General features: G+C 44.1%; 1 protein-coding gene across 11 annotated transcripts in view; it reads left to right on the top strand.

Moving 5' to 3' along the window:
* LPP (LIM domain containing preferred translocation partner in lipoma) overlaps nucleotides 1-25596 on the top strand; it is a 733292-nt gene that overhangs the window by 49804 nt on the left and 657892 nt on the right. For 3 of the 11 annotated variants that reach the window (XM_032298553.1, XM_032298544.1, XM_032298547.1), the window contains exon 1: nucleotides 12144-12831. The exons of 7 other annotated variants lie outside the window; for them this stretch is intronic. The gene's annotated coding sequence lies outside the window, so the exon portion shown is untranslated. Of the gene's footprint in view, nucleotides 1-12142; nucleotides 12832-25596 lie in introns of those variants that run through there. One more of the 11 variants, XM_032298556.1, reaches the window with a different exon arrangement.

Genomic DNA, 25596 nt, shown 5'->3' with positions numbered 1-25596 from the left:
TGTGACCTAAGATTGTTTCTAGGTTTACACACTTGGTGACACGTAGCAAGCAATTGCCATGTGCCAGTCTCTGTTCTAGCTGCTTTATTCATACGGTTTCATTTAATTCTCTCAAGAAACCTATGAGGATAGTGTTACTGCTATCCCTGTTTATAAATAAAGAAACAAATGCACAAGAAGCTTAGGTAAGTTGGCCCAGGCCACCAGCCAGTGACAGAGCTGAACCCAGGCCAGTGGCTCCAGGGACCACACCCCTAAACACTATACCTTATTGTTTTGAAATGATAGAACCTTTGCTTGGTCTATAGTACAGGCTTCATGTTTTCTAACTACCTGCTATGTATGAGGTCCTCTGGGCTTGATGCTGGGTAAGATAGCAATATAGCCGTTGTGCTGTTCTGTAGTCTTGAATCACACTTGCAGATGGAAGCCCCCGGTCAGCTGAAAGGTACAGTGGGTAAACTTCGGTACCTGACGTTGTAGGCACTGGGTGGAGTCCTCCTCACACATCCTCTCATCTCATCCTCATAACTTCTTCAACAGTCAGGCATTAGCAGGCCCATCTTATAGATGAGGAAATAGAGAGGAAGCATCACCTCCTCACATTTACTTGGTAGACAGAGCTGACTGGGGCTGTTGGGTCCCATGTTTATGTTTATTCATTTGTTTTCCCCATGAACTCTGCAGTGTCTCAGTGCTATTATTGTTCCAGAACTCACCCCTGCCCTTCTGCCCACCACTGATACCCCTAGAGAAAGTGGTGTCCGTGAAAAACGTGGGTCACCAGATGAGAAGGGCACATCTGCGTGGTCGGAGCAGGCAGCAGGTGAAGGTAAAAGAAAGGGCTGGGCTTTGTTCCAGCGGTTTATTACTGTGTAGCAAATGACCCCCAGACTCAGTGGTATGTAGCAATCATTTAGTATGCTCATGGATTTTCTGGATCAGGAACTTGGATGGAGCAAAGTGGAATGACACCTCTGTGCTCCACAATGCCTGGGACCTCAGCTGGAAGACTTGAAGGCTGGGTGCTAGAGGTATGTCATTGCTCACTCACTCACAACCAGGGCTGTTAGCCAGAATATCTACATGTGGTCTTTACATGTGGCCTGGACTTCCTCATAGCATGGTGGCTGGTTCCAAAGGGCGAGCCTAGAGGGGAAGAGAGAGAGGGAGAAAGACAGCGAAGAAGCACTAGCAGGTGCAGGAAGAAGCTGCAGACATGTGTCGTCTCACTGTAATTTATTGGTTGGACTACTCACCAACTCAAGTTCAAGGGAAGAGGCAATAGACTTTCCATCTTGGTGGGGTGGCGATGTTCTGGAAGAGCATGTGGGACTGGAAAATTTGCTGGGGCCATTTTTGGAAAATACAACGGAGGCTCCTTTTGGCTAAAACGAGGAACAGACATCTCTGTGGAGCCGCACAGAGATAGAACCACCAGGTATGCAGCAGGCACACCTGTATGGTGCTGAGTATTCACTGGCAATCAGGAAAACAAAGGTCAAGCCAGGATTCCTCAGGAGAGGATCAGTATAACCATGCTTCAGTGTATATGAATTAGAGTTTATGTTGTCCATAAACTAGTTTATATAACTCTGATTTGCTTGTTACATCTGCTGCTTATATAATCTTGGAGTTCTAGGTCTATGTGGATTTTTTTTTTTTTCCCCCTCTGGTGGATGAAGTTTTGCTGTTGCCCAGACTGGAGTGCAATGGGGCAATCTCGGCTCATTGCAACCTCCGCCTTCCAGGTTCAAGGCATTCTCCTGCTTCCGCCTCCTGGGTAGCTGGGACTATAGGCACACACCACCATGCCCAACTAATTTTTATGTTTTTAGTAGAGATGAGTTTCACCATGTTGGCCAGGCTGGTCTTGAATTCCAGACCTCAGATGATTCACCCACTTCGGCCTCCCAAGGTGCTGAGATTACAGGCGTGAGCCACCACGCCCGGCCCTATTTTGCGTCTTATGCTAAAGGGAGATATGTTTTGTTCCTTCACTGCTGCAAGGGAGAAATTCTTAGGTATAGACAAACATAGATCTTGTCCAAATAAATAAATAGAAGAACGAGTGATCAGTTAATTTATCTATTTTTTCCCCTCCTGCATCTCACAAAGTTCAGGAAATACAGTCTGTGTAATTTAACAGGAAAGAGATGCTAAGGAAATTGTTGAAAAGACTGGTGCAGTGGGCTGCAGACTACATCTGGAGCTACTGAGTTTAAGAATTTTACACAGGGATAAGGAAGATGTGATTAGGAAGCCACTGCTGAGGCCTCAGAAACTTCTCTCAACATCTTAATAGTTAATGATGGGGCACTGGCTTGGCAGATGGAATGTCCTTTTACCCTTCATGATTTCCTGGTGTTGCCTGTCAGTAAAAATCGTAGCAGGAAGTTTCAGCTTCACTTCCACCTTCCAGATTTCACACAAGGACATCTTACTGGTGGAACCTAATTTACTAGCCCTGAGGAAGTATGGGAAATGTAATTTTAAAGTCTGTTTCTTTGATGCAGAAAGGCATTCTAGCTGGTGGGAATGGGCTCTGATTGAGCTAATGGAGAGAATATATCTGCCCCCAACTTATCCATTTAAAATTCCCAGGAGTTATTATTCTGAAATACTTAATATTTATAATTAATTATAATACTGTATATAATTACGCTATAAAATTATGCTTAGTATTTATGTTTCTTTATGTAAAATATGTAAACTTAATATGATTAATATGCTGAAAATACAGGCCAGTTGCCCACTTTCATTTTCAGAACTGAGTTCTTACATTTGACGACGGCAGTTGATTTGTAATTTTCCAGTTCAGTTTAATTTCCTCCTGGGAGTCATGCCCTTGGACAGTTGTCTTGTTTACATAAATTGTTCACAAATGTTTATTAAACACTTACTATAGACCTGTCCCTGAGCTGGATTTGGCAATGTGAGGAGAGAGCCATTGGGAGGCGATACTGGGAAGGAGAATAAGGCAGGTGCACAGTTAGAATGGGTCTAGGGGCTGGGCACGGTGGCTCAAGCATGTAATTCTAGCATTTTGGGAGGCTAAGGCGGGCAGATCACCTGAGGTTAGGAGTTCGAGACCAGCCTGGCCAACATGGTGAAACCTTGTCTCTACTAAAAATATAAAAATTAGCCGGGTGTGGTGGTGGGCGCCTGTAATCCCAGCTACTTGGGAGGCTGAGGCAGGAGAATTGCCTGAACCCAGGAGGCGGAGGTTGCAGTGAACCAAAATCGCACCATTGCACTTCAGCCTGGGCAAGAACAGCAAGAATCTATCTTAAAAAAAAAAAAAAAAAAAAACAGGGTAAGGAAGATGTTGATCAATGCCCTAAATAGCAGGCTCAGCAAATCCAGAGAAGAGAGGTTATTCTGACTGGCTGAGAAGCACGGAGTTTCATGTAGTCTGTGGTCCAGTGATTTTCTTTTGGGGGTAGTACCATCTTGTTAGGGAGCATTTGAAAACGTGACAGAGGCTGGGCGCGGTGGTTCATGCTCGTAATTCCAGCAATTTGGGAGGTCAAGGTGGGTGGATCACTTGAGGTCAGGAGTTTAAGATCAGCCTGACCAACATGGCGAAAACCCTTCTCTACTAAAAATACAAAAATTAGCTGGGAGTGGTGGTGCATGCCTGTAATCCCAGCTACTCAGTAGGCTGAGGTAGGGGAGTTACTTGAGCCCAAGAAGTGGAGGTTGCCATGATATGAGATTGCATCACTGAACTCCAGCCTGGGAGACAGAGTGGGACTCTATCTAAATAACATAAAATCAAATAAATAAAATCATGATGGAATGTCTTCTGCTGTTTCAATGACTGGAGGTCAGGATGCCATTGGAATTTAGTGATTGGGGCTCGGGGAGCTAGATGTCCTTTAATACATGAAGACACCACAGATAAATGACTGTCTTTCTCTAAAGGATCATCTCATTCCTGTTGAAGACTACCAGTGGGCTTGATGTATGGATAGGACGTGGATATTTGATGTTGGGGGTGGAAGGGTAGCAGGTCAAGCAGAGGGGACAAGGTGAGCCAAGAGTTAAGTTTGAATAAAGCAAGGAATGTATGTTGAGTGGCAATGGGAGAAAGTTTACAGTGGCAGTAGAAGGTTCAGTCCAGGTGACAGAGAAACCGGAGCTATTAGATAAAGCTTTTGGACTTCCCCTGTTGCCACTGGGAAGGCATTTAAGATACTGGAACAGGTCCTTTAGAACAGAAACATAATCTCGTCTTGGCACCAAACACCAACCACATAAACGTCAGTAATGCATTTTGAATGAATGAATGCTTCAAACTGTAGCTTACAGGAGTTAGACTAGTGGGTACCTGGGTTAGACTAGTGAGGATCCTGTGGTTCTGGGAGCACCCTGTCAGCCAGCATTTGGACTTTTAGAGAATACATGGAAAGGGCACAGTGGCTTGCCACACACATACTGTTTCCACACCCAAGCAGTACTTGCTGACGCAGAAGAGAGATGGGAAAAAGAGGGAGATTCTTCTGTGGACTCCAGTGTGAGGCCCATAGGCTGTCAGGCATGTAGGGAGCAGACTGTGTTGTCTGCATCAATGCTCTTGCATCTTGAGCTTTTAAAAAATTGCCATTCAAACCAGCAATTTGCTGACAAGGCTCCCGCGCTGTGACCATGAGGGCTGTTGTTCCTGGGGAGTGGCTTGCTTGTCTGCATGGGGATGGCAGCCTCGTGAGTTCTCTGTGCTGGCCTGCAGGGTCGGGTGGCTTTCTGATATTCAGGTTGGTTGCTTTCCTTCTTTCTGGATGGGCTTTCGAGGTTGGGAGGGGAAGCTCAGGGATGGAACTGGCTAAACACATGTGAGATGTTTTGCTCCTCATGAAGGTTTCATTTCTGAAGTCTTTCCTTGGAAGGGACAAGGGTGTGTAGATGTATAGGGTGACTCTAGAACCCTCATTTCATTGATGAAGAAACTGTGATTCACAGAAGGAAAGTGATTTGTCTAATGCCATGTGGTGAGCTGGCTGTGGAGCCAGCCCTCCTGCACCTTTAACTGCAGGTTTATTTTATATATAATTGCTGGAAAAGAAAAAAGAAAAATTTATACATATTTTATTTTTAATAAAAATATTAATATATATTTAAATATATAAAAATATATAAGTATATATTTAATATATATTATAGTTTATATTATATACTGTAAATATAAAACTGTGCCCTTTTTATTCTCCAAAAGTTTATATATATTTAAAGATATACTTATATAATATAAATATAAATATATTTAAATATATATAAATATATATACATATATATACACATTTTATACACACACACACAGACGGACATTATATATATATATAAGATGTCATTATATATATATATATATATATATATGTTTTCTTTTTTATAGAGATAAGATCTTGCTGTGTTTCCCAGGCTGGTCTCAAACTCCTGGGCTCAAGTGATCCTTCTGCCTTAGCCTCCCAAAGTGCTGGGATTACGGGGGTGAGCCACCATACCTGGCCTTATAGCAGGGTTTAAATTACATCCACTTTGAGGGAAGAGAGAGCAGTGTGCACAGGCTTTGGTCCCAAAAGCTTGCATGTGATTACTGGTTCAGCCGCTTTCTATAAAATTTGCAAAATAGGCATCATGGACACATCTGATATTAAGCATTTAAAAAGAGGAAGTGTGTGAAAAGTTTTGTCAACCACAAAGAACTGTGGAGATTTATGCACTGGGACTGGGTGGGACCATCTTTAGAGAAGGGGTGGGCCACCGAAGACACCACTGACCATACCCCAATCACAAAACACTCCCAAGGGGCTTACTTCTGCACTGTGCAGTAAAGAGATTTTGTACTCAGATTTGGAGGCACAGCACGAGGGGGAAAGCATGAGCCAAGTTTTGAATCGTGTGGAATTGTGGATGTGCTTTTGCCTGGGGCCAGGAGTTCTTGTAGCAATATAAAAGGAGATGTGGCTAAAAGCGTAGATGGGGCCCAACCTGGAAGCCTTGAGGCTGGCCTGAGGGAGGGTGGATGCTACGGTTTATGTGGTTTAGAACACTGCCGAGGGGTCAACTGGGAAATCTCAATAGAATTGCATCTTTGGGATGTGCCGGGAATCTTGGCAGTAACTCAGGTGGGCAACAGGGAATCTTGCAATTGGGGTAAGGGGTGATTCTCAAGTTTTGGGCACATTCTAAGTAATTTTTTTTGTAGTGCTTCAACTTTTTACGTGAGTTTACAATAAAAATGGCAGTATTTTGTATAGCTCTACACTACACAAAATATGTTTACACCTGTTGGTTTCTTTGTTCATACAACATCATAGTGGAAGGTGGGATTGTTCTTGTTCCTGTTTCACAGACAAGGAAATTGAGGCTCAGAGAGCAGATGGGCTTTCTCTGACCACTTGGCTGGTTGGTGTGGAAGTCAGGATGCCACGTTTCACACTTCTTCCGGTGCCAGTGACCTGCCTGGAGCAGTGGTTTTCTAAAACTCACCTTTCTCCGCCCTCCACTGTCGTGGCTGTCACTCTTGGAAGTGTAAGACAGTCATGAGTTTCAAAGATTTCAGAGATAAGCTATACGATTTTCAGAGATGAGCTATAGAAAATTTGGGACATAAAATGTGTTTCTTCCAGTAACTCTTGCTTGCTCTCATGTTGTTCGTTCAAATTGAGCATGTTGATAAGTGCCAGGGAGGAAAGAAACGAGTTCCTGCTTCTTACTGAGCAGCGTTTTTGCCCTAAACTCAGTACTACCCGCTTTTCCGTTTGAGGATTTAGAAACATTTATGGATAGAATGATTGAAATGTTGTAACGTTCTGCCAACTAGTTTATTAGTTAATTCTCATAAAAGCTTTAGTAGGTAGATAAGCAATATCAATATTATTTTTCATTTTACAATCATGAAACTGAGGTTTAGAGAGATGAAATAATTTGCTTGAGAGAACACATGTCCTAAGTAGATTATAATTTTTTTTTCAATTTTTTGGTGACTGAGTCTTACTCTGTCACCCATACTGGAGTGCAGTGGTGCGATCTTGGCTCACTGTAATCTCTGCCTTCGGGGTTCAAGTGATTCTCCTGCTTCAGCCTCCCAAGTAGCTGGGATTACAGGCGCGTGCCACCATGCCCATCTAATTTTTATATTTTTAATAGAGACGGGTTTCACCATGTTGGTCAGGCTGGTCTTGAACTCCTGACTCCAAGTGATCCGCCCACTCAGCCTCCCAAAGTGTTGGGATTACAGGCGTGAGCTACTGTGCCCGGCCCACATTTTCTAAGCTTGACTTTAACTTGCTGGTCTTTGACATATCTTTTCAGTCATTGCTGGGGTTCAAATCTTTTCTTTTCTCTCTTCTTCTCCTCTCTTTTCTTTTCTTCTCTTTTTCTTTTTCTTTTCTTTTCTTTTTTAAAAGTTGGGATCTCACTATGTTTCCCAGGCTGGTGTTTAACTCCTGGGCTCAAATAATCCTGCCTTGGCCTCCTTAGTACCTGGGACATAGGCATATCCCACTGTGTCTGGCTTAAATCTTTCCTTCTGCCTGGAATGCCCTTTGCTCCTTCATCTGTGCCCTCCTGCCCCATCCTCTTTTAATTCCTAGCCCAGAAGTCTAACCCATGGGAGGGATCCTACAGAACTCATCAAATTTACAGTATCTTGTCCGTCCATTGCAGTCTCTGTCTTGAACGGGATTTGTGAGCTCCTTGAAGTTGTTTGTATCTCACAGTTCTTTGCTGTAGCATCCCCAGGTATTCAAGCACACAGACATAGTAGATGCTCACACATCTATTCCATAAATTACGTGTGCCTTTCTCAGATGTTCAGCACAGGAAGCAAATGATAAAAGGCAAACCAAAAAGCAGTCATCACTGGGCTGTGCTCTCATCAGCCTTGGGAATGGATTTCTGGGGAAGATCCGGCCCCTCCACAAATGACAGGGATGACTTGGCTCTTGGAATTGAAGGCGATTCTGACAAGTAGCATGTTGGGAAAGGCCTGAAGGATGCCAGACCAACTTGTTCTCAGAGCTCCCTGGGTCCTCTGCGGCCCCCAGGTCATTTTCAGCAAGACCTGCTATGTAAATGAGCCTCATCTGCTGGCTCAGCCTGCTGCCCACTGCTACGGATGCTAGAATTCCATGGTAAGCTTCTGTGAGGTTTAGTGGGTTGGAGATTATTAGCTTTTTGGTATCTGCAACTTGGAATACCTTGTGCCCTTGATTAATTCATGCTTGGGAGTATCCTCAGTGCTCTCAGGAAAATAGCTCCTTACTGTATGTTTATTTCCCTAAGGGCTTGTTTCAGAGAGACTGTAGCCCGTGTTTCTAACAACCCCTCCAAGGAAAACATCGCAGGTCACGTTTCCGGAACTGAGAATCTCAGGGGGTCTTTGAAACGTCCGTCTCTATTACCTCCTTTTGGCCCAGCATTTGCTTTTAGCTGAAAAGGGAGATTTTGTCTTGAGCCATCCTGTAGACATATGTGATTTGGAGGCTGAAAATCTGACAGCTGCTGCTGAGCTTTGAACTGCAAGAGTGAGCAGCATATAGACATAACCCCATAGAACATCAAATCATTTTCCTTTAATTCCCAGAGCCTTAATGTTTCTTTGTCTTAAGAATGACCTCACTGCTTTTTGTATTTGTAATGGAATGCACAGTCATTTGCAAGTAATCACACAATAATCCCTTACACTTTTGTAGGCCTTACCCTTTTCCATAGGGCTTTCACTCTCATTATCTCATATGATCCTTATAACTGCTCAGAGATATAAGCAGAGTGGCTATTTTAATCTCCAATTTTCAGGTGTAGAAACTGAGGTTTAGAATAAAGTTAACCAGAGTTAAAACAGTTGGTATGGTGCAGAATTGGAACTGAAGTCTCAAGTAGTCCAACTCCTAGACCAGCATTTCCTTTAATACCTACTGCTGGTGTGACCTTGGGAATATACTTAACCTCTCTGAACCTCAGTTTTCCTGTCACTAAATTGGGTATAATACTACCTCCTGGGATAGTTGTCAGAAGGGATTAAATGAGACTGGGAAATCATTTAATAAATGGTAAAACATGTCAATAATTGGAAGCATCACTGTTTTTGCCACACGAAAGTTGAGTGCAAACGGTGCCATCAGAACTGTGAAAGAAAATAACATTTTTTCTCCCTTTTTAAAAAGACACAGGTTCAGAATGGTGCTGTCAGGGATCACAAGCTCTCAGCCCTGTGATTAGCAGCTTGACCCTGCTGCCCTGCCTGCCAGCTGCTTTGTTATTCTGAGAATTGTGTTGACAAGACCCTCTTTTCCTACAGAGTCCTCTTTTAATGTTGCTTGGGATAGCCTTGTGTCCTGGAGACAGTTTTAGGTCTGGCAGGATCTGAGAACAGGAGTGGGGATCTTGGAATGGGGTCTGCCTCCCTGAGCTTCATCCACAAAGGGTGGGAGCGTGGCTCAGGCTGTGGCGTGGAGGTAGACGAAGAGCTGGACTTGCAGGTCTGTCTTCTGTCATTTCTCAATAAAGTAGACAAATCCATCTGACTGGTGTTTAGTAGGGTGTGTTTAGTAGACATACCCTACAAACATACCCTACTAAACACCGGTCAGATGTCCACAAGGCCAGCAGTGTATATGCTCAATGGACTGCTTAGCAGTAACACACTGGAAAAATCCAGAAGGAATGGATTTCAAGTTGGCAAAAAATGCATTAGAAGTCAGCAGTGTGGTATGGTCAGGAGAACAACCAGAGTGACTGAGGGCTGAGGTTTTGGGTAGCTTTGTTTCTATATACTGTCTCTGTATCGTGGTTTTTGCATCCATGGATTCAACCAACCACAGCTTGAAAATATTTTTAAAGACAACAATAATAAAATCCAACAATAAAAAAAAAAAAACCCCAATGCAGTATAACAACTATTTACATAGCATTTGCATTGTTAGGTATTATAAATAACCTAGAGATGATTTAAAGTACATGGGCGATACTGCATTATTTTATATAAAGGCCTTGAGCATTTTTGGATTTTGGTATCTCGAGGGTCCTGAAACCAATTCCCCATGGATACTGAGGAAAGGAACATACATATTTACCTGCAAAAGATCCAAACTAATGAGACACACATAGGTTGAAATATGGTCCTGAGAGGCAGAACGTGGAGCAAGGGATGGAAGGCTGGGGAGCCAGATTTTAGTTCCATGTAAGGAAGAATTTTCTGTTGGAAAGATGGAATTTGCAGCATCCGGAAACAATGATTTTTGCTTCATTGGAGACCTCAGGAATACCAAGGGGACAGGCATTGTGCTTAATGGCATTTTATGGCCACTTCTCATTTTGAGATCACAGAGCCGGGAGGACGAGAGGTGGTACACATATATTGAAGGAACTGAAGGATCTCTATGTGGATGTGGAAACTGATCTCCAGATGTCTGCAAGATGGAAAATACAGTTAAAGTCTTTCATTCTGGTTTTCATCTTTATCTCTGTGGCTCACCATGTGGTCTTTGGTTTTCAGAGCTTAAGACCATTCCCAGAAGCTCTTCTCCATGAAATAATCTCATTTCTCTGCTGAAATGCTCCTGTTGGGATGCAGGAAGGGACTCTGAGCTCCTGACAGAATGAAGACCACCCCTTTATGCTCTCCAGACCTATTTTGACATCTCAACCCCAACCCCCACCCCCGAGGAGGGTTGCAGTGGCAAGATCTCTGTCCTGAATTCTGGTTCTGGCATGCAATGGAAGGCTCTCTGATTCTATGTCCTTACGTATTTTAATAGGAACTTATATTTGTGTTCCTTTATTAAACGTTCAATAAATAATAAATGTTTGCTTATGGCATGTTTGCTAAATATAAAACAAATAATCAAACTAAATGTGTAATGACCCTTTAGATAGACCAAGTAGAAGCTGCTTTTAGAACACTTAATTGGACAATTTCTGGATGTCTGCCTAATTTGTAAGTGAAAGATATGTAAGCTACACGAGGAGAACTGACTGATCCAAAATCTTGATGACTGACTGATTTGGGCTTGGGGCTTGGGTCCCTTCATGACCTGATCAGTGCTGTTTGTACCTTGAAGGGTTCCTGGGGGTGAGAACAAGCAATCTCTTGGTGCAACCCAAAGGCAGGAAATGGGTGATGATTTTGAAAAAGGACTCATCTGACCTCCAGAAAGCCTTTACAACCAACAGCGGAATGAGATCACTAAGACATAGAACCACTGGGAAGCTGAAATGTGGTACTTGGATTCCCATCTCTGAGCACCTCCTGCATCCCCACATCTCCATTTTCCTTAGCGTCTCATCACTCTTTCTTTTCCTTTAATTCAGTCTGGAGTCATTTTAGATCAGATTCATTCCCGAGTGGCTTCACTGCTCCAGCTTAATCATCACAGTACCTTAGGGTTGGAATCCATGTTACAATTTAACTGTGCAGTTTATCCTCCTTTTTCCCGACAACAATGGTCTCCTGAAAGTCTGGTTTTATTCTGAGTCTTCCAGCACAGTGTCTGCCCCTATGAAGGATTCAGGCCAAACTACGTTCCCAGGAGGACTCTCAGACCAAGAGATTTGGGCTTGGGGGCAAGAGACTCAGGGCTTTCTTTTTTTTTTTTTCTTGAGACAAGTTTTACTCTTGTTGCCCAGGCTGGAGTGCATTGGCGTGGCACAGCTCACTGCAATCTCTACCTCCCAGGTTCAAATGATACTCCTGCCTCAGCCTCCCAAGCAGCCGGGATTACAAGCGCCCACCACCATGCCTGGCTAATTTTTGTATATTTAGTAGAGACTGGATTTCACCATGTTGGCCAGGCTGGTCTCACAAATGGTCTGCCAAAGTGCTGGGATTATAGGCGTGAACCATTGTGTCTGGCCAGGAGGAGTGGTTTTTTTTTTTTTTGAGACGATGTCTCTCTCTTGTTACCCAGGCTGGAGTGCAATGGCTCGATCTTGGCTCACTGCAACCTCCGCCTCCCGGGTTCAGGCAATTCTCCTGCCCCAGCCTCCTGAGTCGCTGGGATTACAAGCGCGCGCCACCATGCACAGCTAATTTTTTGTATTTTTAGTAGAGACGGGGTTTCACCATGTTGACCAGGATGGTCTCGATCTCTTGACCTCATGATCCACCCGCCTCGGCCTCCCACAGTGCTGGGATTACAGGCTGGAGCCACCGCGCCCGGCCGGAGGAGTGGTTTTAAGACTCATCTGCCATCAGAGGAACCTCAGACTAAATTCCTGCAACCTTTCATGTGCATCTCCCAAAATATCTCCCCCCTACCAAATTAATGATTTATTTCATAAATGTAGTTGCATTCTGGATGGTCTCATTCTTAAGATGAGCTTAAAGCCTTTCAAACCAGTCACTTTGTTGCTTGGGGTGGAGGATGTTTTTTCCTGTAATAGGACAGTGTATGGAAGGGTTGAGAATCTACTTCTTTAGGGGTTAATAATTTACTCCAAGTAAGGAATTCTGTCTTAAGTGGGGCATGTTCTTCAAGTGCCAGAGAAGAGAAGGGTGATTTTTCTGACATCCTCCAGCCTGCTTCTCCATATTTGGAAATGTTTACCCACCACACTGATCTATTGGAAGAGAGGGAGGTGACTCAGGGTTTAGGAGAAGCAGGATTTGAATTCTTGTTTCCAGAAACAAAGTCATCCCCCCGCCCCGCCCCCACCCTTCCCCCTTCATTCCTCTGCCCCTTGTTCTGGAAGCTGAGGCGAGAATGTCTCAGTTCTGTTCCCTTCAGGCTTCGAGACCACCGCCTTGCTGTGTCCTGTAGTGGACTGAGGGCCTGCAAGAGGGAGTGAGGGCTGGTGGAGGGCCAGCTGCCAGTGGGGGCCAGACATCGCGTGAGTACATCATTACTGCCAGATGAGTGGCATTTCTGCCCATAGACCTGGGGCGTACATCCTGTGGGCTGGCTCACTTGCATGGTGATGGGACACGTTACTGGGAGTGCTGGTCACTTTAATTTAGGGGTGTGGACAGCTGCTTTCCCAGGGGAGTACTTCTTACAATGAGATTTCAAGACAAGATCGGCCTGAGGAAAAATTATATTTGTATATTTAAAAAAAAAAGGTAGATATTTCCTCTCATCTGAGGCCTATCTTGAATTGGGTAGAAAGACAATTTGGGAGTGTTGTTGTTTTTTCCTAGGGCTAATGCAACCAGCTGAAAGGGCTGTCCGTGGACATGTAGGGAGGGGTAGTTTTAGCTTGAAAGGTTATGGTTGGACTTAAGAATATGCAAAATGTTGGTGTGTAGCATTTGCACAGCATCCGCAGTCTGGAATCCCTTGCGTGCCGGACACTGTGTGGACTAGATGAACTGTCAGAGTTGGAAGAGTCCCGCAGAGTATTCAGTGCATCTGTCTCCTTTCACAGTGTGAAATAACGGGCAGCAGAGACCCAGGGCCTGAAGACACATGGCTCATTATGTGGGATTGGAACCCTGGTCTTCTCTCTCAGTTCATTCTCCTTCCACTAGACTTAAGCTGCTCCCTCTGTTACAAGATGAGGAGATTGGGAGATGTTAGAATTGTCCGCCCACTTAACTAATCTAGTTGGTGGGAAATTGAGGGCTAGAACCGACTTCTTGCACTTCATACCTCTTTCCATTAGGATATGTGGGCTCAGATACCAGGATTTGTTGTTTTGTACAAGGCTCTTTTCTTTTTGTTCTTTGATTTTTACTTACCTTTCCCTTCTTTTGGTCATGTGAATGTTGTCTGAATGCCACCTTCTGCTCTCCTTGGCTGCCTATATCTTTCTCTTTCACGAAAGGGGATGATCACTTGTGCAAAAGGCAGAATGAATAATGTGGGTCTTTATTTCCAATTGTGGAAGTGAAAATTATGCATGGGCCTGGAGAGCAATTTAGCCGAGATTCCCATCCAAGTCTCTACCACTATTCTTGAAGCTGTAAGAATTCTGGAATATTATGCCCATTCAAAGGTGAATGTTGATTCTGACTAGATTTTAAACACATGGCAGGCTGGAGATCCAGAAGACACCAACCTATAACGTCACCTCAGACATTTCACAGCCATCAGTAGTAACTCTTTGTAGTCAGCTCAAATTCAGATCAAATTTTTTTTTTTTTTGACGAAGCCTCACTCTGTCACTCAGGCTAGAGTGCAGTGCCATGATCTTGCCTCAATGCAACCTCCGCCTCCTAGGTTCAAGCAATTCTCCTGCCTGCCTCCCGAGTAACTAGAACTACAGGCATGTGCCACCATGCCCAGTGAATTTTTGTATTTTTAGTAGAGATGGATTTCACCATGTTGGCCAGGCTGGTCTTGAGCTCCTGACCTCAGGTGATCCAGCCACCTCGGCCTCCCAAAGTGCTGGGGTTACAGGTAGGAGCCAATGTGCCTGGCCTCGGATCAACTTGTTAGCCTCCTTTTCCAGGGCAGGGAAGATGGTAGAGCTACGTTTTGGGGAAACATTTTGTTACCAGTGACATTAGGTGGCAGATCAGAGGAAGTGCCCTGAGACCTACCTTTATTCTGGCCAGTTTTGAAGGGAGGGGAAGCAACTCTGTAATCTGCTCTGAGGGAAGAGGGAGGAGGGAACTTGCACAGAACTCCCAGGAACCTGCGTATAATCTATCTCGTCCTCTGACCAGCTGAGGTTGGGTGGTGACTGGAATCTCTGCTTATGAGATAGGAAGACAGAGCCTTGAAGAAGGAAAGCCTGGAGTGTTTTTCTGTGGTGCTGAGGGACAGGGACGCTAAGAGGTTAGAATTAATATTACTAATATGAATACTAATACTCTTAAGGAGGGCTGCCATGCATTGGTTGCTTAATGGTTGCCAAGCACAGAACTAAACACTTTACCTAAATTATCGCGGCACTGTAGCTGCCTTTGAGTGGGAACTATTCTGTAAAATCTTATTTTTAACTTTGGTGTAATACGTATAACATAAAATTTGCTATCTTGATTGTTTTTAAGAGCACAGCTCAAGGCTGGGCATGGTGGCTCATGCCTGTAATCCTAGCACTTTGAAAGGCCGAGATGGGCAGATCACCTGAGCCCAGGAATTCAGGACCAGCGTGGCCAACACGGCAAAACCCCGCCCCTACTAAAAATTAGCTGGGCCTGGTGGTGTGCGTGTGTGCCTGTGGTCCCAGCTACTCAGGAGGCTGGGGTAGGACAATTGCTTGAACCCGGGGAGTGGAGATTGCAGTTAGCTGAGATCGCCCCACTGCACTTTAACCTGGGTGACAGATTGAGACCCTGTCACAAAAAGGAAAAAAAAAAGAATACAGTTCAGCAGTGTTAAATAAATTCATATTGTTGTGTAATCAATCTTCAGGCCTCTTTCATCTTGCAACCTGAAACTTTGTACCTATAACCAACAGCTACCCATTCTCCTGTCCTGCAGCCCCCAGCAACCTCCATCCTACTTCCTTATGAATAGGACTACTCAGGGTACTGTATCTGAGGGGAATCATACCATATTTGTCTTTTTGTGGCTGGCTTATTTCACTCAGCATAATGTCCTCAAGGTTCATCCACGTTCATCCATTCTGCAGCGTGGGTCAGAATTTCTCCTTTTAAAGGCTGAATCATGTCCTGTGGTAATGAATGTACCACATTTTGTCTATCCACTTAGGTACTCTTTTTTAAACTTCATTTTACACAAGAACAACAACCAGAGACTTCAAAGGATTAATTAAGTGGCCCAAAGTCACCAGTAGTGGAGACTAATTTTGCATAAGAGTGGCAGATGACCAGGAGTAACTGGGTACTGGATTCTGGTTGGCAAGAGTGTGACAAAAGCGGGTGATTCTCACCTGGATGGCGACACCCCCTTACACCTTGCTGTGGCATTTCAGAAAGCGAGTGTTCCAAAGGGCTGTGTACAGCTATGCTTCCTTTCTTTTGCATTGGCCTCTGGGAAGCCCATGGCTAAATTTAAAGTTCACCTCTAGCAAATTGTATGAGACATCCAGCTCTTACTTCTTGTATCCTCTATCCCCTTCCTTTGCCTTATTTCCCCCTCTTCTTACCCATTTTCTCACTTGTATTATGAACTATTAGCATCTTTTGTCAGGTTCCTCAGATCCTTTCTAGAACAAGGCAGAATATATAGATATGTGGCATGGTATCTAATATTTTAGTAATTATTAGATCTGCGGAATAGTGGACCAAAACTGGCCATGTAATTTTCTGACTTGACTCTGCTTTCTCTCTTTCTTTTCTCTCTCTCTCTCTCTCTCTCTCTTCTGAGGCAGAATCTCATTCTGTTGCCCAGGCTGGAGTGCAGTGGTATGATCTTGGCTGACTGCAGCCTCTGCCTCCCTGGTTCAAGTGATTCTCCAGCCTCAGCCTCCCGAGTAGCTTTGGATTATAGGTGCCCGCCACTATTCCCCACTAATTTTTGTATTTTTAGTAAAGTCAGGGTTTCACCATGTTGGCCAGGCTGCTCTTGAACTCCTGACCTCAGGTGATCCACCCGCCTCGGCCTTCCAATGTGCTGGGGTTAACAGGTGTGAGCCACCATGCCCGGCCTGACTCTGCTCTTAATGCAGTGTTTCACCTGGGCAATGCCCTGCTCCCATCTGAGTCTCACTTTTCTCACCTGAAAGAGGCTGTTGATAACATTTAGTTATCAACATAGTGAACCCTGAGGCTGTGCTGAGTTCTGCACTAAACATCCTGAGTCTAACTCTCCCAACGCTCCCACAAGGCAGGTGCTATTACCTCATTTTACTTTTGAGAAAATTAAGGCCTAAAGAATTGAGAAAGCTTGCCCGAAGCCCTGTAGCTCTTGGTTAAAGGCATTAGTGACCAATGTGTACTTGACTCCAAAGCTCAGGATGTTAGCCACAGTGCTGGGCTGCTTTCCTTTTATACATTTTGTCAGCCTTCTTCCAGCCGTGGCATGTATTCATATAATTTTATTAAATCTGTATTGAGTTTCCACTTGGGTGCCTTGCACTGTTCTGGGCTTTATCCCAATACTTGATTTAGAGCAAAGAATAAGACACACACAACAACGATCCCTTGGAGCTTACACTGTGGTACAGGTGTGTGGAAGAGGCAGATAAGGAACACTTAAATTAAGAGGGAGTGATAAGTAACCCAAGGGAGGAGTCACAAAGGGCGTTCTGACTGTGAGTGAGCGGGGAAGGCTCTGGGAGGTTATGTTTAAGCTGAGATCTGAGTGACAAGCAGGCAGTCTTGTAGAAGCAGGCAGTGGAGAGGATCAGTGCAGAGGTCAAGGCCATGAAGTGGGAAGGAGTTTGTGTTTGAGGCACAGAAGGAGCCTGATGTGCTGGCAGGATGTGGGCTGCAGGGTAAGAAACAGGAGAAAAGAGCAGGAACCAGTGCGTGGTGGAGAGACCTGAGCTGCTTATACTTGAGTCCCGGTGTGATGGGAACCACCTGAGTTATGGGTTATAGGCATCTTTCTGGCTGCTGTGGAGGGAACCCGATAGTAAAAGGGAGGCAAGAGTATAAGCAAAAAGGTTAGGCAGAGACTTTTACTGCAGTTCAGGTGAGAGGCGGTGGTAACTTTAACTAGGACCTAGAAGTTGGGCAGGAGAGAAACAGGTAAGTTTGGGGCATGTTTGGCAGTGGTCATCTGTATGATCTCAAGTGTGATTTCCTTCAAAGAAATGTCAAGCTAAATGGGCAGGAATCGGGGAGACTTGGAGGGAAATGAAAATAGGTGCCGGGGCGGGGCAGAGGGGAAGGGGTTGCACAGATAAGTAGCTGGCATTCCAAGACCAAAGAGTATGTGTCTCTCACGCCACTCCCATTTGGTTTCTAACCTTGAGCCTTGGGCCAACGCACAGAGGACGGAGGCTTCTTGCCTTTGACTTCCCAGCTGAGAGCTGTTGGAATGCCCCAAAATAAGCCCTGCAGAATGTGCAGCTTCCTTTGCTCTCCCTGGGTATTTTTGTAAAACATTCTTTCCCACCAAGAATGAGGAACATTCAGCGTGATGCTGACTTTATGGGCTGTATTTAACATGCTGTGTTTTCATCATGAGTTGTCTGTTCACGCAGAGATTTCTGTCTCCTGTAAACTCCATGGTAAAGAGTCTTCAATCTTCATGTGACATGGGTCTGGAAGGCCCAGTGGGAGCCCAGAGGAGCTGGCGCTTGAAAGCCTCTCCTTGGCTTGAGGACCTTGGTACAAGGGCACCTACCAGACCTCTTTTTTCATTTACATTTGAATTCACAGTTGCTGGCATTTGGCAGTTCCCTGTAATCCCTTTTAACAGGCTGGGCTTCCCTGTAAATACTTAATTTTTCAGGCCTTTGAGAAGTTAGGTGGGGGGCTAAATCAGGTAGAGAATCCAAAATTCCTGACCAAGCCCTGTTCTCTAGCCACCAGGCCAAAGAAACTTAGCTTGTGACCTTATCCTCCTGGGTATCCATGGCAATCTTATACCATAATCAGCCCAAAGCCAGAGATGCTCAGAGATCAGAAACTAAGTCACCTAAAACTCATTTCTGAGGCTTCTTCATGTACCCCTCTTGCAGTCCGTAGTTACCAGGTTTAAAAAAAAATTTAGCATAATCTCTTAAAAACAGTGTTTTGTTATTGCTTATTCGAGTTTCTTCTAAAATTTCTTTTATATTACCTATTCATTGAGTCAACAAACATTTATTGAGTTCTTACTGTATGCCAGGCATTGTGCTAGGTGCTGGGGATTGATTCAAAGATAATTTGGAGGCGTATGGAAAGGGAGTGGATAATTACAGCACAGTGAGATAAGTGCTATAATAGAGGATATATAAAGAGCCAGAAATAGCACTATGAATAACGTCTTTGAACAAATTGCCTTCTTTTTTCCTTCTGGATTATTCCCTTATGTATATTGCCCAAAGTGGGATTACTGGGTCATTTAAAAGATGAAAACAATTTGGCACAAAAAGATGTAATGACTTGCCTGGGGAATACAGCTCAATTTTCAACAGAGGGGAAAAAAAAATTGTTGACAAATCCAGATTTAGATCACTTTACCAGGAAGATCGGGCAGTTTTTATACAACTCTTTCAACATGGTGGCTTTCAGGGGTGCGGGGTGGAGGGGGAGATTTATTCTAAACATGTTAGCTGCATGTAGGAATCACACGTCCACATATTTCATCTCACAAATGGATTGTTCTCACAAGAACCTAGCTGTAGTCATATTATTGTTTCCATTTTACGACTGAAGAAACTACACCCTTGATAAAAGGAAGTAAGTTGCTCAAAATTCCATAGTGAGTAAGTGTAGAATCCAAGAGTCAAGCACAGTTCTTTTTATTCTTTGACTCCTATCCCACTCTCCGTCCTGTGTTTACCAGTTGAGGGTACCTGTGCTCTAGCCTGAGTCTGGAATTTATTTAATGAGCCACAGAGGCTCTGAAGAAGATGGTCAGATTCTATGAAATAGATGTAGATTTTCTTTTCTTTTCTTTTCTTTTTTTTTTTTTTTAGAGACGGGGTTTCACCATGTTGGCCAGGATGGTCTTGATCTCCTGACCTTGTGATCTGCCTGCCTCAGCCTCCCAAAGTGCTGGGATTACGTGTGTGAGCCACCACGCCCAGCCTAGATGTAAATTTTCTTACCTCCAAAGTCATAGCCAGGGAACCATGTCCTTCTGTATGTTGACCTGTAAGGACTCAAGGGCCCTTCATTCCTTACCCTGGCTCAGGTGCTGAAAGGCTATTTGCATAAAGCACAGAATCCCAAGTAAAGCTGAAACCATGCCACAGTTCTGCTGCAAAACATTTATTATTTTTCTAGTACATAAAAGTATTAAGTAAACACTCCTGCCCCTGGTGTCCAGTACCTGTTGTAACTGGACACCAACGTGGGTCCACTGTGGACTTCGCTGATGCTCCTGCACATGTATCTTTAATTTCCCGCCAATCCCCAGACATACCCTCACTTTCTCACCTTCATGCCTTAGCACATGCTTTTCCTTTAGCCTGGGATAACCTCTCCAATCTTCGTTCGTACAACTCCCAATCCTCCTGTAACCTTCTCCACAGACGCCACCTTGGGAAGGGAAGAATCCTTGAACACCACCTGCTGTCCCATTCATTAGAAGTGATCTCTGTGTCCTCTGTTCTGCTAACTCAACCACAATTAGCTGTGAGGCGATAGAGTACAAATTGGATGCTGATAATGAGTATGGGATCTAGATTTAAGTCCTGGCTGTGATACTTCCTCACTGTCAGTTAACCTGCTTCAGCCTGAGTTTTCTCATCTGCCAGATGGGTGTGATAGAATAGGTTTTCCCCACGAAAGCCAGCATGTTGACAGGAGTAGTATAAAAACAGTCTGATTCCCCCAGTGAGGTCGTGTAAATCTGGAATTGTCAACAATTTTCCTTTCCCTTGTTGTCATTACATTTTCTTTTATGACATCACCTCACGTCACTGAAAATTTGCATTGTTATCTGTGCTTCTGTGCCACTGGTCCTCTCTTACTTGATGTCTTCTCTCTCCTTCTAGACTGGGAGCTCTTTTAGGGCGGGGAGAGGATTGCATCTTTGAAGGCCTTGACATGTGGGTACTGCTACAAAGCCTCCTTTAAGCGAAAGGAGGATTCCATACAACCTAAGTGGTGACGTTAGCACAGGGTCATTACTAATCCCACGCCCGGGTCACGAGGTTTCAGGCCTGGCCGAGAACTCTGTGAGCTCTGATGTGAAACTCGAGGCACAAAGTGTACACGCGGGATAGGCCTCTGGCTTCTGCTTCTTCAGAGGCAGGAGAAAGGCTGGTTGGAGTCTGCCTCTGGCCCAGCTTCTTCTGATTCAAGGAGTTGGGTGGGGCTCGCAGCTCCCTGAAGGCAGAGGGGTCATCCTGCTTGGAACATGAGACTGTTTCTTTCCTGGGGCTTCCAGTGGGTCTGTTCTGTTGGTGAGCATTTCAGACTTAGAGGAAATGGTCACTGAAGGTATGAGTTAGGAGCAACTCGGAAAGCCATCTTCCCCCCAACTTCTCTGTGAGTGGGGCCACGTGGAGAAGATCCCTTCATAGGTAGCTCTCTTACCATTGCTATGCTTGGAAACTGAACACGGAAGGGGATTCATTTCTTAAAGGGATCGGTCCATCATTTTAACTTTCTATTGTGTCACTTCCCGAAACGCAACGCCTATGGCTGAAGATCCAAGTGCTTTCGAACGTGAGATACGAGGTCCTTCAGGCTCTGGCTGCAGCATTCCTTTCCAGGCTGCGGTCCCACCACATTCCTCCATGTCCTCTGCCACTGGCCTCACCAGATTAGTCACTTTCTCTGAGAAAACCTGAGCTCATCCTCCTCAAGACCTTTGCACATCGTGTTCCCTGGGGTTCTTTTCCTCCTCCTCATCCAAGAAATCCTCTTGGGTGTTCAGGCTTCATTTAGAAGTCATATCATCTGCAGAGAACTTTTAGACACTCGAAAGGACATTGCATGTACTCGTGCTTTTAGGCGCTTTTCATTCTGTCTCGTGCATTCCAGTGTGTCCCCGCACTGAGGCTCTTCAACACCCCTAGGCATGTCCAACTCCACACCTACACCTGCTAGGTCCACGCACTGCCTTATCAAAGATGGGAGATGGTAGCAAACTTCTCTTTGGTACACTTCTGAATGGAGAACATGTGACATTCTGTTAACAGTTGTGTCAGAGAGGTTTTCCGTAACCCAGGCTGGAGTTCACCATGGTTTGTTTGATCATGAGCCCAGCCATTTGAATTCTGTTTTTGAATCGGTCTGATATCAGCTAATTGTTAACCTTGCTCAGGTCTGTTTCCCACATACCAGTAGATGTCTGCTTAGTGCCAGGGTTTGGAGCTTTTTATTTCACTTAAGAACATAACAGCAAGGTAGAATTCAGGAAAGATTTACCTGCTGTTAACATGAACTTTTAAAAAAACAGTTTGAAATGTAGGCCTTGCTTTTTATCCCAAAGCTCCCTGAAATGGGAAAATAGCAGGAGTTGTAAAGGTATATTTCCACTTCTGGCAGAAGAACGGTCTATATTATAGTTATAATTATAAATTAATAAAGCCTGTGCTGTGGCATGAAACATGATTTTGAATACTTGTGTTCAATCCTGGCTTTACCACTTACGAGCCTGGAGATATTGGGTGAGGGCCTAACTTCCCTGTTCCTCAGTTTCCTCAGTGTTCATTGGGAAATTTTTCTAATAGGTTGATAGGAAGTTCAAATAAGGTCTTGGATATGAAATTGAGATTTTATTAGTGTGTGTGTTTCAAAATGTGGATTTGGAGGCCATTTTAAAATAGCATTTCCAAGGGCCGAGCACAGTGGCTCACACCTGTAATCCTATCACTTTGGGAGGTCAAGGTGGGTGGATCACGAGGACAAGAGGTTGAGACCATCTTGGCTAACACGGTGAAACCCCATCTCTACTAAAAATACAAAAATTAGCTGAGTGTGGTAGTGCACGCCTGTAGTCCCAGCTACACTATTTGGGAGGCTGAGGCACAAGAATCTCTTGAACCGGAGAGGCAGAGGTTGCAGTGAGCTGAGATCGTACCACTGCACTCTGGCCTGGCGACAGAGCAAGACTCCATCCTAACAGACTTAGGGAATATGCATAGTTTACAAGGCGCGGTTTTCGTCCATATAAATTAGAATCACAGAACTACAGGCTTTGAGCAATTATAGGAGCCTTAGAAAGGGGTGAATGTGAATTAGTGCATATTGTACGCAGGCTTTGTGCTATACAGGCTAGATGTGAGATCCCAGGAAATGAATACATATACCTTGATGTGTAGATAGTATTAACCCTATTTTGCAGACAGGGAAGCCTGAGCTTTGAGGGGTGAAAATCATTTACACAAGTCCATTATCAAAGCCTGGAACTTCAAACTGCACTCCTGATGGCTTCTAGAAATCCTTTTTATTTACAGATACGACAAGACTTCCTTTCACATTGTTGATTTTTTGTTATCCTCTCTCTGTCTCCGGGGGCAGCACTAATTCAGGGCCAGACAGAACTGTGAAAATCTGCAGTCTTGATGTCACATAACTTGTTTAATGAATCTAGATGAGTGTCTTGACTTTTCCTGCCAAGAATCTGCTCATAATGTCTCTTGTTTTTGAGTTCCTTTGACTATACTCATTCATCAGCCTTTAGTTACTTTCTTCTCTTTTGGAGAGATACATGCCATTGCTCATAATGTTTGAGGTCAAGAGTATATTTGAAGAGGGTTTTAGATTTTCCTTAAAAAAAAATACAAGTAGAAAATCAAGTTTATTGGCTATTCCATACCATCTTCCTCTGCCATTTACAGGCAACCATGTGAAAGAGGTGGTGAGGTGCTGGGAGTTTGGAGCAATGCTTCTTGTCTTGAATCTGTCGCTGACCAGGAAAAGGACTTCAGGCCAACTCCTTCATTCCCTTTTGGGAATTCAGTGTCTTTACTGTAAAGAGTGAGGGCACCAAGAGGTGATTCCTAAGATTTTAAAATTCTGCATGTTTTGTGGTGTCAAACCACTAATTTTGACACGTGATCCTGCAGCTGTTTCTCTGATACTTTTCAATCTTCAGATTTAATCTATTCAACAATGTATACTTTTTTAAAGGGAGGCTTTTATAGACACTTCTGAAATATAACGGGGTGGGGGGACAAATGGATGTTAAAAAATAGAAAACAACCAATTAAATAGTATATAGCGTGTAATTCTCCTTGGAAACTTACCACGAAATTGAGAAGCACTTTAACAACTGGTAATTTAAATTGCATTTGAACTCTGCTAATGGTTTGTTTGCATGGGAACTTCAATCATTTCACAGCGGTTCTTTAGCAAAGCTGCTTATTCTCTTTATGGAAAAGGAGAAAAAATTATTAAAAGAGAAATTGGCTATGGAAAAGGGAGACCACTTTCATCTGTACATGGTGGGAAGCTGGAGAGTGTGAGTGAGTGAGACTCCCTCAGGGCCAAGGTAGAGAGCTCTTCCTTTCAGTGAAGTTTAAAAATCTGGCAAGTCAGATGCCCTTTGCTGCTGTTGTAGAAACTGTTGTGATTTGTATCTCTCTCTGCAAGGAGAAGCTTTGGTTTCATGCAGCTTGTGGTTGAGGATAGGGGCAACCTTTTTTTTTTTTTTTTTTGAAATTTCACTGTTCACAGATATACTGCGGGTTTCCTAACAACCCATTTCTCAGCAGTTTAAAGTTTAAAATGATGCGTCTCTCTCCTTTCAGTGGAAATGGCTTTGAGAATTCCAATGTCCCTGAAGACCACTAGGTCTCAGGAAACTCCTTGCTTTTCTGGGCTGATCTTGATGATACTCCATTTTGCCTACTTAATTTCTTTCTGCTGCTGAGATTACTGGGAGGGTGTTGAAGCAAGTGTTGGAAGCCTGGATGTGTAAGTCCGGGTTTGGCTCGAGGTGTGACTCGTGTGACCAAGCACAAGTGCTTTTTGGTGTCCAGCGTGTTTTGATGTCCTTTGTCAAAGCGGGCAGGCAGTTGATCCAGTGGAGGAAGCCCTGGGCTACCTGCCAGTGCTAGTGGGCACCTGAAGCAGCCACCTCCTTACCCAGGCCACCAGCTTCTCTTGTCAGTTGTAAAAGTTAAGGTGGCTCATTTAAAAAAATCTCTCCCAACTTTGAACTTGTGTGGGTCTTTGAAGACTGAGTGAGATAATGTGCACAAAACAATTGTATGATTGGTTAGGTGATGTTTACAATGACAACAATGAAATGGGTGTGGTAGTTTTTCTACTATGTGGATTTCTCCTGCATATGTGAAAGGCAAGTTTTATAACAGCCCGTGCCTTGGAATACCTGTCTGTTGGAATACATACTGTGTAATCGTTAGCAAAACAGTAATAGTTTATAATGAAATAAAACCTGGAATAAGGGCTGTGTTAGGCTATTCTAGCATTGCTATAAAGAAATATCTGAGGCTTGGCAGTCTATAAAGAAGTGAGGTTTAATTGAGTCATGGTTTTGCAGGCTGTATAAGCATGGCACTGGCATCTGCCTGGCTTCTGGGGAGATCTCAGGGAGCTTTTACTCATGGCCAAAGGCAAAGGGCGAGCAGGTGTGTCATATGGTGAAAGCAGGAGCCAGAGAAGAAGTAGGCAGGGGAGCTGCCACACACTTTTAAATCACCAGATCTCATGAGAATGCACTCCTGATCATCAGGACGGCACCAAGGCAATGGTGCTAAACCATTAATGAGAAATCTACCTCCACAATCCAGCCACCTCCCAGAGGCCCCACCTCCAACAGCAGGTGTTACAACCCAACATGAAATTTGGAGAGGACACATAGCCAAATGATATCAAGGATGACTTACTAAGAAATGTCAAGACTGTTCATCCCTGTGCTGTTCACTGACTCTCACTTTTCAGGCAAGGAAACTAAAGTTCAAAGGGCACTAGGTCCTATAGTTAGAAAGTTTTCTTCAAACTCAGATTCCTTTCCTTTTTTAATTTGGTATGCTATGGGTTTATCTGTTAATCTTTTTCTTCCCTACAATGTGAGTATCTGCCTTATCTCTTTCACCCCCATTATTAAGACGAAGCTGTTTTCCCAGGAGAGCTAGGAGAGCTGACATATGAACACTGAGACATCAGCATCTTATCCCCATCATTCTGAGACAAATTACTGAAATAAGAGTTCCGGGATCTGACTAGGG

Source organism: Sapajus apella, unplaced genomic scaffold, assembly GCF_009761245.1.
Source record: "Sapajus apella isolate SASKATOON/1434 unplaced genomic scaffold, GSC_monkey_1.0 scaffold38, whole genome shotgun sequence".
In the NCBI taxonomy this organism is placed as follows: domain Eukaryota; kingdom Metazoa; phylum Chordata; class Mammalia; order Primates; family Cebidae; genus Sapajus; species Sapajus apella.
This window is presented reverse-complemented; position numbering and strand designations above follow the sequence as displayed.